Here is a 13,842-nt window from a genome sequence, read left to right as displayed (position 1 = left end):
AGGGCACGGGGCCCCGTTTGTGCGCAGCGGGGCTGGGCGGGCGGGGCCCGCTCCCCGCGGTGCTCGCACGCGTCCCCGGGCGGAGCGGCCGCGGGTGGGTCGGTGCTGGGGGCTCTGGTTGTGGAACAGCCAGGGAGGGCTGGTCCGGGGCATCCATCCCTCGGAGCAGCGGGGCTGGGGGCGCGCACGTGTTCGGGCTCTCTCCCAGCCCTGCCGGGAGTTGCTCGGATGGAGCGCGGCTCGTTCTTTTTAAAGTTGTGGGTTCTTTGTGTTTATTAAATCCCGGGCAAACCAGCACCTAAATTCCCTTTGGTAATCAGTGAATCGTTACGGTGAATGTGATAGTGATTGCTTTGGTGCGTCTCGAACTGATAATATTTACACTGATGTGTTTTAGCTCGGTGTGCTCGGTGGGGCGTTGGGATGAGCAGAGGGGAAAGTTACAAGAGTGGATTTTACAAGCCAGTGTCAGGTGATTCATCTCAGGGGTCCCATTTTAAGCTGCCCAGAGGGAGCTTGCAGCCAGGAATGTGGACGGTAAAAGCTGCAGTGCAGTGAAACAGCCGTGGCTCCCTTGAAGGAAGGAAAGAACAGTTGTAAAGGGGTTTGTAAAACACCGGGTTTAGTTGCAGGAACTCCAGACCCAGTGTCCCCCCTGAGGGCAGCCCAAGCCGGGAAGAGCAGCTCTGATTTGAAATGCTCCTGCAGCCTGAAGCCAGCCATGGAGCCACCAGCTGCTGCTCGGTGTTTTCTGCTTGTGAGAGTTGTGAGAGCTGCGGTGCCACTCACCTGTTGCACTGGTGTTATCCCTGTTGTACATAACAAGGACCAGCAAAGGAAAACTGTCAGTTTCTCCGACCGAGCCTTTCTCAGCCTTTCAGCGGGGGTGGCTTTGTTACAGGATCATCTCTGAAGCATTTTTCTCATTCTGGCCCGCATTCTCCCGAGTTAGCGCTGCACTAGGAATTTTCCAGCCATTGTGTGGTTGTGACATGGAATTCTGCTGTCTGTGTGGTATAAATGGTTGAAGATGTCACTGGATGGCCAAAACCTGACGTATCATCCTGCAAGCTTTGCCACCTTTTAAAGCCATGTCTCACTTCCCTGCGCTGTAAAGTAGAAGAAATTTTGCCTGAAATCCCAGTAGCAGGAGGCTTACAGGCACCTCCATGTAGTAATTGTGCCTCCAGCGAGGCAGAGGAGTAAGGAAAGGTGAAGAAGTAACTGTGCACTTGCAGACAAATATGTGAACGATGTGCCAAGGAAAACGGGGAGGATAAGGCTGCTTGGAAAAGCTGGCAAATGTGGGTGTGCATTTATCACTCCACGTGTGTCCATCTGTGCTCTGGCCACCCTGCTAGCTCAGCATGACACACAGCACTAAGGATGCTGCTGACTGAAATAACCCCTTCAGGCTGTCCCAGCATCCCCCCAGTGCCGAACACAGCTCCTGAGCTCTGGAATTCTGCAGCGACCCCCTCCTGTCCCCTGTGCAGCTCTGGCACAGGGGGGCTTTGATCTGAGCACCACTTCCCAGGCCAGCGGGCTGCACTCAGTCTGAAAGCTTTAGAAAATTCCTTTTGTAGTGGCTCCTTTCCATGACCACAGGCAGCACCTAAAAGGGAGGGGAGGAAACAGGAGGCATCAGAGCAGAGGTCAGAGTTCCCAATTCATCCCCTTTAGGGGGCTTGGCACCACCCGGTGACTGAAGCAAGGAGGGAGGTGGGAGGGAAGTGTTCAATTTGAGCAGGCTGAAACAACAATAATGAGCTCCACATGCATGTCCTCACTGCCTGCGTGTCCCACCAGCCCAGAGCCCCTGCCCCCCTCCATTCACCTGCTCATTACTGTGTGATGTGCTGTGGCATAAGGAGTTTGCATCAGGAATACTGGAAAAATGCCACTTGGGACCTTCCAAGAGACATCCATGTACTGTGGTGGTGAAGGGACATTTGCTTGGTTAAAGACCTGGGATAAGCATTAATTTAGTTGTCTAATAAATTTGTTGAGTCAGTTCTCTGTTTTCTGCTGGTTTAATTTGACATTATAGAAGGCTTCAGAAAAAGGGAGTTCACCGACTTTTAAACATGATGGTCTTAAAATGTCAATAATCATTAAGTTTTCTGAAGTAAACTGCCTTAAAGACACTTGCAGTGGTTTTGGCACAGCTTGTGGGAAGGCTGTAAACCTTTTCAAGGAGTTTCCTTTGCTTTATTCAGGGCTTTTTGGCAGAAGGCTGCATTTCCAACTGTGGGGGGCTTTTCAGTCTGGAAGGATGTGAGGCACAGCAAGGCTGAGGTGTGCTGAAAGAGACTTGCCCTGGAGGTTTGCTTCCCTTGTCACATTCACTCCTCAGTGTGGGTCAGCCCTGCCTTGATGGTAATGTCTTGAGGGTGAGGCAGAAGAGAGATCATAGGTTTCTTTTTTTTGTTTAAGCTTTACTGGAGGTGCTGTCTTCCGAGACAGACAAGTCTGCAAAGGCAGAGCTGTGTGTTCCCCATCCCACCCTGTGCCTGGGGGCTGTTCCAGAGCCAGCAGGGATGGTGCGCTGCTCCTCAGGGTGGGGCAGGGCTGTAGATTATTGTTTCAGATTAGGATTGTAGCAGTGAGGCTGGTTACTGGCATTAATTAAAGCAATTACAGACCTCAGAATTTAAGAATGTACAATGAAATTGAGTGATTTCAAGGCAGTGCTGCTTGTGCCTTCCTCGGAAGCCTGTTCACAGCACGGAGCTGCAGCCCTGAGCTGTCCTTGGGCCACTGACCGGAGCTCTGGCCCTCTCACTCTTCCAGGTGTTGATAACAGATGGAATCTGAAGCTGTTTCATCCCTGAGTGTCTCAGAATTAAGTGTCAGTGACCATTTGTGCTGGTGTCTCTTTATCCCATGTCCTGTCTCTGGTGTGTGGCAGAAGGAATCTGGCTCAGCCCAGGGCTCTCAGTGTGCCAGGTGACCATTGGTGCTGTGCCTCTCTGTAGGTGTCTCTTCTGTGTTTGCACCTATGATAGTGTTGGATTTCAGTGGTTTAGCCGGCTGAAAACGCAGGTTTGGAACAAGTTCTTGCCCACAGGAAGGACACACGGTGAGCCAGCCCCTGCCTAGCTCCGTGTGAGCAGCTGATCCGCAGGGACAGCCCTGGGAGCAGCCTGCAACAGGCACTTTGTCTCAAACAGAACTTTTTACACCCCATTTCCTGCCCTTTTTACCTCATCCCTAGCAGCCCCGTGCTGCCTGTGGCTTTCTGATAAATCAGGTGAGGGGAGCTGGTGTTGGGTCATGGCAGGGCCAGATAAACTGGGACAAAGCCACCTGTGTCCCCTGAGAGAGGCGCCAGCAGGGTGCCCAGCTGGTCTTTATGCTCGGGGGAAGCTTCAAAGTTCCCTGAGCAGGATCAGGCCCTGCAGGTCCCTGGAAGCTGCCCCTCATTCAAACCTCCTCCTTATCTCTCTGCAGCTTGCTCTGACAGTGGCAGTTTTATGTGCTCTGAGCTGCCCTGCAGCTCCCTGTGTTGCTGAAGTTCTTCCTTTGACCATACCTCTGTAGTGTCCATGCTTCTACTGCTCTGGCAACCTGCAGTCTCTGCTAAGCCTGCTGTTCACAATTGCTTTTTAATTAAAATCCTCTTGCTGATGTCAGAACTTCCCTGTAGAGAGCCTGACACAATGTGCAGGAGCCGGAATTGCTCTAAAACGCAAATAGCTGGAAATGATTCTGGTCAGGTTTAGGTTTGGCTCTAATGAAACGACTAATGAGCACCTGGTGCATCAGAGAGGCTAATCACACTTTGAACAGCGAACCTGCTTCAGCTGCTGATGTGTTCCCAGCCCAGCAGGCTGCCCAGGGAGGGACAACAGCAGCATTATGAATATGGAGCAGCTGATCCTAATTTTTACTCCCCTCTTACTCAGCTTGAGGTGACTGTCTCCCATCAATGTGAACTCTGGGTTCAAAATGGTTTTACATCTGTGGCAAGAATTTAAAGTATGAAAGTGCTTTTTTTTTCTTTTTTTTTCTTTTTTCTTTTTTTTTTGTTATTTATCCCTGTTTTGTAACCTTGCCTCACTTCCCCCCCCACCTCAGTGTTGTGGTGAAATTTCCACACAACCTGTTGCACCGGTTCCCATTAAAGGTTTGAGCTTGAAGAGTTGGGTCAGTTTTATCTGGTCTGCTCTCCCTCCTGGCTCAAAGCATGTCCAAACCAGCCTTGTGACCTCTCTGTACGCTGAGTGCTCCCTGCATCTGTGTCAGGCTTACCTGGATGGTTTCAGCTCCCCTCTTCTTAGGCCTTGGGCTTGCCCATCTCTATTTTCACATCTCTGGAGGAATTAATTTTAAAGTGTTCTTGCTCAGGATAACTTGTATTGCATTATTGTCTGTAAGTAACAAAGCATGTGGTAGTGGGGGATAACGCTGTGAAATCTGTTTCATTTGCACTGAGATGGCTCCAAAGTTTGGAGGATCTGGAAAATCCCTTGCTCTCAGTGGCCCTGCCTTGCCTCAGCCCTGGCAGGGGCAGGAAGGGGATTGCCTGTCTTGAGATCTTGTACCTGGTGCAATATTAACACTGGCTGCAGCTGGGGCAAGCAAGAGCAGCGTTCCTGCCTGGGGATAACTGTGCCTTTAAAAGGAAAACTGCCTCTAACACAGCTCCCTTCCAGGTTGTTTGTAGCAGCAATTCAAGTGACACAACAGTGGCTCCACATAACAATTTGCCAGTTTTCAGGGGGCTTTGCAGGTTTCTTTGAGCATGGGTCAGATTCATTTGTCCATTAATGAGAGAGAAAGAATTGCCCCTAACAGCTCAGGGCTTTGTCTGATCCTGCTCAGGAGGTGCTGTTGAAGTTGTGGGGTTGTTTTCTCTGGCAGCGTGTCCATGGAGCTGACAAAGCCACCCCAGGCCACAAAAGCAAGGCAGAGAAGTGGTGGCAGTCCCTGGCCAGCTGACAGCTGGGGCTGTCCCTTTCTGGCCTTGCATCGCAGCATCCGCAGCAAAAGGAACTTGGCTGTGAGACTAAGCTTGAGAATGCAGCTGAAAGAGCGATATTGTGAGCTGAATAGGTGGGCAAGAAACACACTGCAGGGAGCTGGGCAGAGGAGCTGCCAGTCTGAGACCATGGAAGTGACTGAATGGTTCAGGGCAGGGGCTCTGGGCTGGGCAGGGCTGGGTGTGAGTGGCAGCCCCAGCACAGGAGCTGCTGAGCAGGGAGTTTGAGCCTCTGCTCTCCATTGCAGTGCAGCTTCTCCCTCAGACACTCCTGCTTCTGGTGACCAGTCCTTTGAGTCTGGGGTCCTTTTCAATGTTCACTGCATGTCTGAAATTCAGGAGGGATGCTGCTCTGAGCAGCCCAGATTCTACCCTGGGTGGTTGTGGGGGTTTTGAGCCTTTTCATGTGCCTTTTTGCACCCACACTTTAAATTGGTGCAAACAACACCTTCTGTGTCTTGATTTGCATTAGCAGGCTGTTTTGATATGAATGAAACCCTTTATTTTCTGAATTGCTTGATACCTGACTGCTCTGTAGCACAGTTTTCTGGCCAGAATTAAATGTCGTTTTTTGTACTTTCTGCCAGGGCCAGTACTGTGACATCTGCTCCTCTGCAAACAGCAACAAGGCCCACCCGATCACAAATGCCATCGATGGCACAGAGCGCTGGTGGCAGAGTCCCCCCCTGTCCCGGGGGCTGGAGTTCAACCAGGTCAACGTCACCCTGGACCTTGGACAGGTAACACAAATCCTTTCTTCTTTGTGTTGTAGACCATACTGGTGAGGAACTGCTTTTCTGCTTCCGAAATCCTTTAGTGGACCTCGCTGGAAGAGTGGAACAAAATACACTCGTTTAATGTCAGGGCAGGAGGCTTTGGTTAGAATAGGGAAGGGAAAACTTCTTGTCTGTTTGTAATATTAGCTACATTGTGCTCTTTGTTACTATTTAGATCTTCCCTAAAAGCTGAGTCGCTTGTGGAAACTCATCAGGTTATGTAGGTGTCATTCCCCTTAGAGGGTACCTGCCTCTCAGAGGGGGACACTTAGCAACATCTCACCCTAAAATGGGAAAATGCAGCCCTGAGAAGTTCAAGGCTCTGAAACTTTTAACTGGTGTGTTTACAACTTCTTAAAAAACAGCAAGTCCCTGCTGAAGGTCTTCCTATAAAAGACAAAGGATGACAATGGATGTTTGCTCTCTGTTGGTGGCAAGGCAGAGAAGTCTGTGGGATGGGGCAGTTTTGGAGCTCACCTCTCCCCCAGCAGACCTGTTTGTTGTGGTTGCTCAGCAGCCTTTTGGGGGCTGACTCACAGCCCCTTTGGGAGTTTGCTTTGTTTTGTAGAGGTTTTGAGATTTTTCGGATACCAAAACTTTACAGTGACTTCACAGGTGGATCTTTCACTCTCTCTGCTAGAGTAAAGGCTCATTTGTCAGTGCAATTTGCAAGGTGCCTGACTCCGAATTTACATCCAGAGAGGGCCAGTCTGTATTGATGATGTACCCTCCTGTTAGATGCCTCAAACACACACTTGAAGTCCCCAGGACTGGCTCTGCTCTGCTCCCTGCCTTGCTGTAGCACTCATTTGGAGTCTACAAACTTTGGAGCCAAACACCCTTCATAAATTTGTTCTCTCCATGAGTGCCAGCTGCCTCAAGCTGTGCTGTACCAGCAGCAGTGAAATCTCTGCTGCTGAGCAGGGAGTTTGAGTCTCTGCTCTCCATTGCAGTGCAGCTTCTCCCTCAGACACTCCTGCTTCTGGTGACCAGTCCTTTCAGTCTGGGATCCTTTGTCAGTGTTCTGCATGTCTGAAATTCAGAAGAGATGCTGCTCTGAGCAGCCCAGATTCTACCCTGGGTGGTTGTGGGGGTTTTGAGCCTTTTCATGTGCCTTTTTGCACCCACACTTTAAATTGGTGCAAACAACAAGTTCTGTATCTTGATTTGCATTAGCAGGCTGTATTTTCTGAATTGAATGAAACCCTTTATTTTCTGAATTGCTTGATACCTGACTGCTCTGCACCACGTTTTTCTGGCCAGAGTTAAATGTTGTTTTTTGTACTCTCCATTGCAGTGCAGCTTTGTGTGGGCAAAGCCTGCTGGGGCTGAGCCCTCCCCAGCAGAGGTGGCATCTGCTGTGTGTGTCTCTTCGAAGCATCCCAGCTGGCAGGGGTGTGCTGCTGGGTGCATGGCTGTGCACTCACTCCCCTGTGACCAGCCTGCAATGGAGCTTCTCCTCCTCTTTGTCCCTCTCTCTGGCTTTAGGCCAGAGCTAACCCAGCTGCCCAGTGTGCCTGCAAGCTGCTGGGCTCGGCTCACCTGGGGGTTTGCAGCCTTCAGAGCTGCTGTGCTGGGAGCCAGAGCTTGGAATAATTTGGGAGTTAAAACTGAGCTGGTCTACATTGACATTCTCTCTCCTGAGTCTGTTTGCCCTTGGTACCCAGGGAGATGGGATTGCACCATCATTTCTGCGGGATTGGTATCAGAATTTGCATGTGTGGTGCTGGTGGCAGATGCTGGTGTGGATTTTCTCTGGGCTCACAGAGCCTCTGCTTCCCTGTCACCTTAGCAGTACATGATAAACCCAGCTGGTGCCAAGAGCAGCACAAGCCTAAATAAATCTTCAGCTGGTTTTAGTGGCTTCCCCTTCATACACGGCCTCATTGCATGTAATTGCTATAATCACCTCTTTATGCCCCTGGTGAGAGTCAGTTCTTTTGCTTTTAACTCCTTTGTTTTGGTAGGTCGGGCAACAGAAACAGATTAAATGTTAGAGAATCGCCAATTTCCTCCTTTTGAAGTGCACTCTGGTTGAAAGGATAGAGGAGAGAGAAGTTCTTGGGTCCCGGTGTGGTCAGCAGGGCAGGTGCAGGATCAGGCCAGTGTACCTGGCAGCCAGGCTTCCCAAATTCCTTGGATTCCAGTGAGAACTGCACAGGTAGCGACGCCCTCCCAGGCATGTCTGACAGCAGGGCATTTTTTTGGCTGGCAAACAAAGCCTCTCCTTGCTCTGTGTATCAATCTAGAGAGCTCTTGGACCAATTAATGTTCAATTTAAGGGACTCACAGCCCCTAAAAGCTTTTGTCCCTGTGGGGGCTCATGAGTGCCTGGAGTGCTGATGGCACTGGGGGCACCCAGGGCTGGCACTGGGGTTGTGGTGTCAGCCCCTTCCTTTGCTGCTCTGCTTCCCTGCTGCCTCCATCCCTCTCCAGCCATAAGTGCTTCATTACCAGCTGGAATTGGCTTTCTCCAGCCTTTGGCAAGCCTGTGGCAATTGGGAGAGGGGCAGTTCATTAAGCAGCCTGTTGCTCTTTGCTTTTTGCTGGCTGGGAGCTTGCTCTCCTCGCAGGGGTGTTAAAATCCTGTGGGAAGGAGAGAAGGAGGAATATTCACAGCCAGCAAATGAGCTCCAGGATGGCTTGGGCTGGCCACCCAGCTGGTGTGAGGGTATTGAACACTCTCCTCACAGCCTAATCTTAATGGCTTCATCAGCAGGATGGATCAGGGCTCCCACCGTGGCTGGGGAAGGGGCTGTGTCCAGGTATCTGCTGGGGGTTGGATGGGAATTGCTCCTGCTGGTACCTTGGCTGTTCCTGCCTCCTTGGGGAGGAGCAATTCTTCTTGTCAGAATTGGTGGGGGATAAAGGCTGCAAGAGGAGGAAAAGTCACTTGAAGGTCTCCACGTCAGACCCAGGTCTGAGTGCCAGAAACATGACAAACAGCTCCAGGGAGGCAAGTTAAATGGATTTTGGGAGATGCTGAGGAGCGTGGAGAGGGAATTTTTTTTTCTTGCTTTTAATCATGGCCTTGTGCTTAATATATTTTGGATAAATGGCTGGGCCACTGCATGAATTTGGTGTAAAATACACCATGGCACTCTATGAAGCACAGCTCAGGTTTTGGAATAGAACTGAGAGGACACTGCTGTCACTGGACTGTCTGGATCTGTCAAAATCCCAAAAAGTGGCTGTCCTGCTTGGCTTGGAGGGCAAAGATCCACGTTGTGGTGGAGGCTCCTAAAGCTGCTGTGCTGCTGCTCAGCTCCAGGCTCTTTCCTGTCCTGCCTGGATTCCCCAGCTGGAATGGGAACGTGCCTCTGCTGCAGAGGGACAGGACACCATGACTCACAGCCACCATGGGAACTGTCCCCTGCGATCCTGCTGTGATTAAATGCCACAGTGGGTGGAGGGGGAGGAAGGGGTGTGATGGAAGATTCTTTTTTTTCTTTCCCCCCCACCAAAAAGGTCGTTTGAGTCAGAGCTGACAAGTTTTGGGGAAACATGAATGGCTGGCTCCCTGCCAGAGCCTGACATCTTCCTTGCATGAAGGTGAAGCCAGGCCAGCCCTTCCTTGAGATGTTTATGGATAGTTGGTGCTTTATGATAAACTCCAGGGGAGGAATGCTTGCAGTCATGCAAGAGCAGGAGCTTTTCATGCCAGTGCTTGCTGGAGGTTAATTCCTGCAGTGGGAGGGTGGCTGGGCAGCAGCCCCCATCTCCCCTGCCTCCTCTGCTGGCCCTGGAGACACCAGAGAGCAGCAGGATTCCAGACTGAAGCTGTGCAGAGCGTTTTGGGTGATACCCCAGAGGGATTTAGATGGGCAGTGCCTGAAAGAAACATTGACATCCATTCACTTCTGCTGAGGAGAGAGGAGAAGTCTCAGTGAAGACTTCCAGAGCTCCTTGAAATGCAGCTCCCTTTGGGCTTAGAAGGGGGAAAAGAAGTTGCATCCATTGGTACTTCACAGAGATGGAAAGGAAATGAAAGGCATGGTGAGCCATGCTCTGGGGCCAGTGCCAAGGTGGGGTTTGTAGTCACTGGGATGTGTCTCAGCAAGGGAGTAATTGATAACTTTTGGGGTGCTTTGAGAAGCACCTCTTGAGTTTTCTAGTAATTGCAATGGGATCTGTTGGGGTGCTTTGAGAAGCACCTCTTGAATGTTCAAGTAAGTACAATGGGATCTTCCAAAGCTGCTGCATTTTCTGGCCTCTGAACAGATTAACCTGTGCTTGCCAGGCTCGCCCAGCTCCAGAGTAAAGGTGTTGGTACACAAAACACACCAGGTGCTTCAGCCCTTGGCAGCAGGCTGCTGGTCTCTCAGTGTGAGACTTGGCTCTAAAGGAGCTGGGTGTTTTTCCTGTGGTGGATTTTCAGGACATAATCCTGCTTCCTTTCCCTTTGGCACTGCAAACGTGGCCCCTCAGGACCAGCTTTGCACAGTGTTTGATGTGCAGGATGCCTACACATGGGCAGGTGTAGCTGAATGCCTGACTTGCATGAACAGCTCAACCCTTGCTGTGTGAGCTGTGTTCTTGTTAATGAGGATTAAATTCTTTCTTATCTTTAGCAGATCTGGACTGGGTTAGATCTGGCCTAATGCTAAAGCAACACCACTGATGCAGAGCATAGTACCTTGTGTGTAAAAACACTGAAATTTTCTTTCACCTCAGTTTCTCACCTCCCATTTAGTTGGAATTGTGGTGGGAGCTGCTGGTGGAGGTATCCAGGAGCCCTCTGTGAAGGGCAGCTGGAAGGAAATCCTGCAAACTGATGGCTTGAGGCTCACCTCCCTGTTCCCAGCGAAAGCTTTCAATGTGAAGATGAATCTGATGTTCATTCCCTGGCTTAATTAATTGAAAAACCCCTCTTGAGGGAGTTAACTCATGAAATCCCAAGAGAACACTCAGGGTTCTTCATGAATAAAGATGATGTCCTAGAGGCTGCTTTCCCTAGGCTTGGTGTGGGATAGGGGTGATGGTCATCCAAGCATTTCTAGCTGAAAACTTTAAATTTCTCCTTTTTTTCCACCTTGTTCCTTTTGCAACTTCATTTCTGCTGCTTGGGAGCCCTTACAGCCTCTGGGTGATGAAGCTGCTGCTCACGTTTCCCTCGAGGGCACTCTTGTTCATTCTTGCTGTGCACGGGGGAAAGCTGAAGTCTCTTCTTTCCCTTCCCCTCCCTGGGGATGTCTCCTGCAGCATTTTCCCCAGCACTCACCCCTGGAAAATGCACAGTGTCCATTTCTCTCAGGGCCACAGGCTGCCTTACCTGCCTGCTGTTTTCCATGGAGCATTGCAAGAATGGGTCAGGATTTCAGATTTAATTTTTTTGTACATGTTTTTTACTTTTCTTAGCTTCTCTTACTGCTGAGGAGTAGCTATTTGGTAATTACTCCTCCTTGGTCCTCACTGTGCTGGGGCACCACTGTGGGAAAGGGGTAGGAGAGCTTAGTGACATTTATTGTGAGCTTTTGCACCTTAAATAAAGGGCTGGGGCGTAAAATCTCTAACAAAGACGTTCTTTCTCCAAATTGTTCTCTGGCTGTTGGAGCAAAAGCAGCATTAAAAATAAAGCACATTAAGTAGGCTGAGTAGAAATTTTTTTTACTTTCAACAGCTGAGCCTGTGGTCTCTCCTCCTGTGTAGAGTCCTCTCCAATTGCCATAAAACCCTTCAAGAGTAGCTCAGGATCTTTTGTTTGTAGGTTTCAGAACTGTAGCTCCCTGATCTGAGGTGGTCTGTGGCTCACATTTAACTGCAGGGAGTGTTCAGTGCTGCTGTCCTTGGCCATGGATGTGGATGGAAGCAGGCTGTACATTTGTAATTCTTCTTCTGGGAAGGAAAAGGCGTGACTGGGAGAGCGTGCAGCGCTGGGAGCTGGCACCCAGCCCAAGTGGATGGGTCTTCTCTCCCAATTTATTTCACATTTCATTGTTTAAATTAACTTAGCTGTGAAGTCTCTCCTGTTTCTTCAAAGCTGCAGTTCCCCTGAGCTGGACCAGCAGCTATTGAACTTTTTGTTTTCCCTTTTTTGGTGCTGATAAAGTGTGATTTTTGCCTTTCACTTAGCACAGAAAGGTCGAGAAGGGCCATCTGCCAGCTCCCACCAGATTCCTGGCTCCGAGGGCTGTGTGGGAGCTGCTCAGGTGAGCGGGAAGGGAGTGGCTGGTTGTTAATCAAGTGGGGATCTGTCTCCTCTGGCAGCCAGAGCAGAGCCATCCTCTCCTTTTCAAGCAGCCCTGCCCAACTGGATGCCAAGCTCCAGAGCAGCCAGGGCTGAAACTTCTTTCCTCTTTGTTGGTTGCTGTTAAAGGAAAAGATGTGCAGAATACTGGTGGGGGTAAATCACTGGTGACACATGAATTTTAATTGTATGTTATGTTTATTCAAGTCATGAACCAAACCAGTGCTGCTTAAAATTGGTCTTCCAGGGCTGCAGTGAGTAGGATTTCACTTGTAACATGTGAATCCCAAAAAACCTGCCTTGGCTCACATCTGCCAGGCTGAGCACAGGGAGGAGCAGGGCAGCAGGAGGCTCTGGGCAGGTCACTCAGCATTCTGGCACCTTCTGTGGCCTCAGGAGGATGTTTCTGCCTGTTCTTTGCGTCTCATACAAGTGACCCTTGTGCTTCAACAGCTTGATCTTCCCAGAGGCTGTGCTTACTCTGCCTAGACCTGAACCAGGTGTTAAAATAAGCCTCAGCCTCCCCTTCCTCCCCCCCAGAACAGCTCCAGGTAATGACTGATGAAAGGATGATTGCTAGTTCTGAGAAATGCATGCAAGATTTCCATTCGAGTTTCTCCCTAGGTGTTGTTGCCTATTTATAACGTTGGTGTGATGAGAAACAAAGAGGCTGACAGTGAGGTCTCCTGCCGTGGAGCTTCTCATTTCCTCCAGCCTGTCCCTTCTTCTCAACTCCCCGGGATTCTTCAAAGATGAGGAGGGAGCCCCGGGGTGAGCGTGGGCTGGGGAGAGGTCAGGCTGGAGCAGGGCAGGCTTTGGTTTGTAATGAATAGCTGGAAGGCAAGGCTGGTAATTTCTTGCTGTTCTCCTGGAAAGTGTCTGCCTGGCTGGGCTGGAAAACAAGAGTGTGCCTTGACTGGGGTGTGTGTGTGGCTCCACGTGCTCGGGGTCAGCCCTGCCTGGCCGTGCCTGGGGAGTTAAATCAGAGCAGGACTGCCTGGCTCAGGCCCCTCTTGGTGCTGTTTTCCTGCCTCAGGGAGATGGTACAGGGAGCTTCTTGGGGAGGTCTCTACAGCCAGAGAGGTGACAGCTCTGACACAGAGCGTGCTGTATCCCATCAAGTGGTTTAGTGTTTTCTGTGCTTTGGCTTGTCCCACCTGCAGAATGGAAGTGCTGTGTTTTATTGCCATCATTTTCTGTGCAGGAGCCTGTGTAGCACCAGACCAGTCAATGATTCCTTGAGTCAAGCTCTTGGCTCTGTTCAGCCCTTCTCTTCTGTCACTTTTTCAGCAAGTGAGAGCATCCCTCAGCCCTGTGAGTGCTGCCTGTCCATGGACTCGTGTCCTGCACACACCCCTGAGGGCTGTGAGCCTGCAGTCACTGCCAGGCCTGCTCTTTGTGAGAGCCAGGCTCATCCTGTGCCATTGCTCAGCCAGCTCACTTCTTGATGCCTGTCCTGGTTGGGATGAGAAGCCCCTCAAGTGAGCTTTTCCTGCTTGCTGGGGCTCAGTTCCAGGAGCTGTCCTTGCCCTCCACAGCTCCAGCACAGCTATGTCCTGGCTCAGATCCACAGGGCTGGCAGGGAGGATGCTAAGTACACTCTTGATCATCTGCCTACTCAGCTTTCTGCTCTTTCAAGCCTGTTCTAGCCCCCTGCACCTTTCTTTTGATGCTTTACCAAGCCTGGCTCAGCCCTGCATTCATCTCTGCCTTATCCTTTTATTACAGTCATAAACATGGGCCTTCAGGCTGTGCCCAGCCTTGATCCTCAGTTGTTTCCTGTTTTCTGGAATCAGTGCTCTTCAAATTCCAGACTTCCCCTCCCATGTGTAATGCCAAGCAGTGCAATAAATACTTCACTGCTTCCCGTTTGATAGAAGTGAAAATGGAGATCA

The 13,842-nt window shown here is 50.4% G+C and overlaps 1 protein-coding gene across 1 annotated transcript in view; it reads left to right on the top strand.

Annotated features, from left to right (window-relative positions):
* The window catches only part of LOC106631846 (laminin subunit alpha-5-like), a gene marked incomplete at its 3' end in the record, with an annotated part of 66,757 nt that overhangs the window by 1,134 nt on the left and 51,781 nt on the right, over positions 1–13,842 (top strand). Inside the window, exon 2 of the mRNA XM_031057992.1 lies at positions 5,572–5,724. The remainder of the gene's footprint in view (positions 1–5,571; positions 5,725–13,842) is intronic.

This window comes from Geospiza fortis, unplaced genomic scaffold, assembly GCF_000277835.1.
Source record: "Geospiza fortis unplaced genomic scaffold, GeoFor_1.0 scaffold188, whole genome shotgun sequence".
Classification (NCBI taxonomy): domain Eukaryota; kingdom Metazoa; phylum Chordata; class Aves; order Passeriformes; family Thraupidae; genus Geospiza; species Geospiza fortis.
Note: the sequence above shows the minus strand (reverse complement) of the source record. Positions and strands in the feature narration are given on the sequence as shown.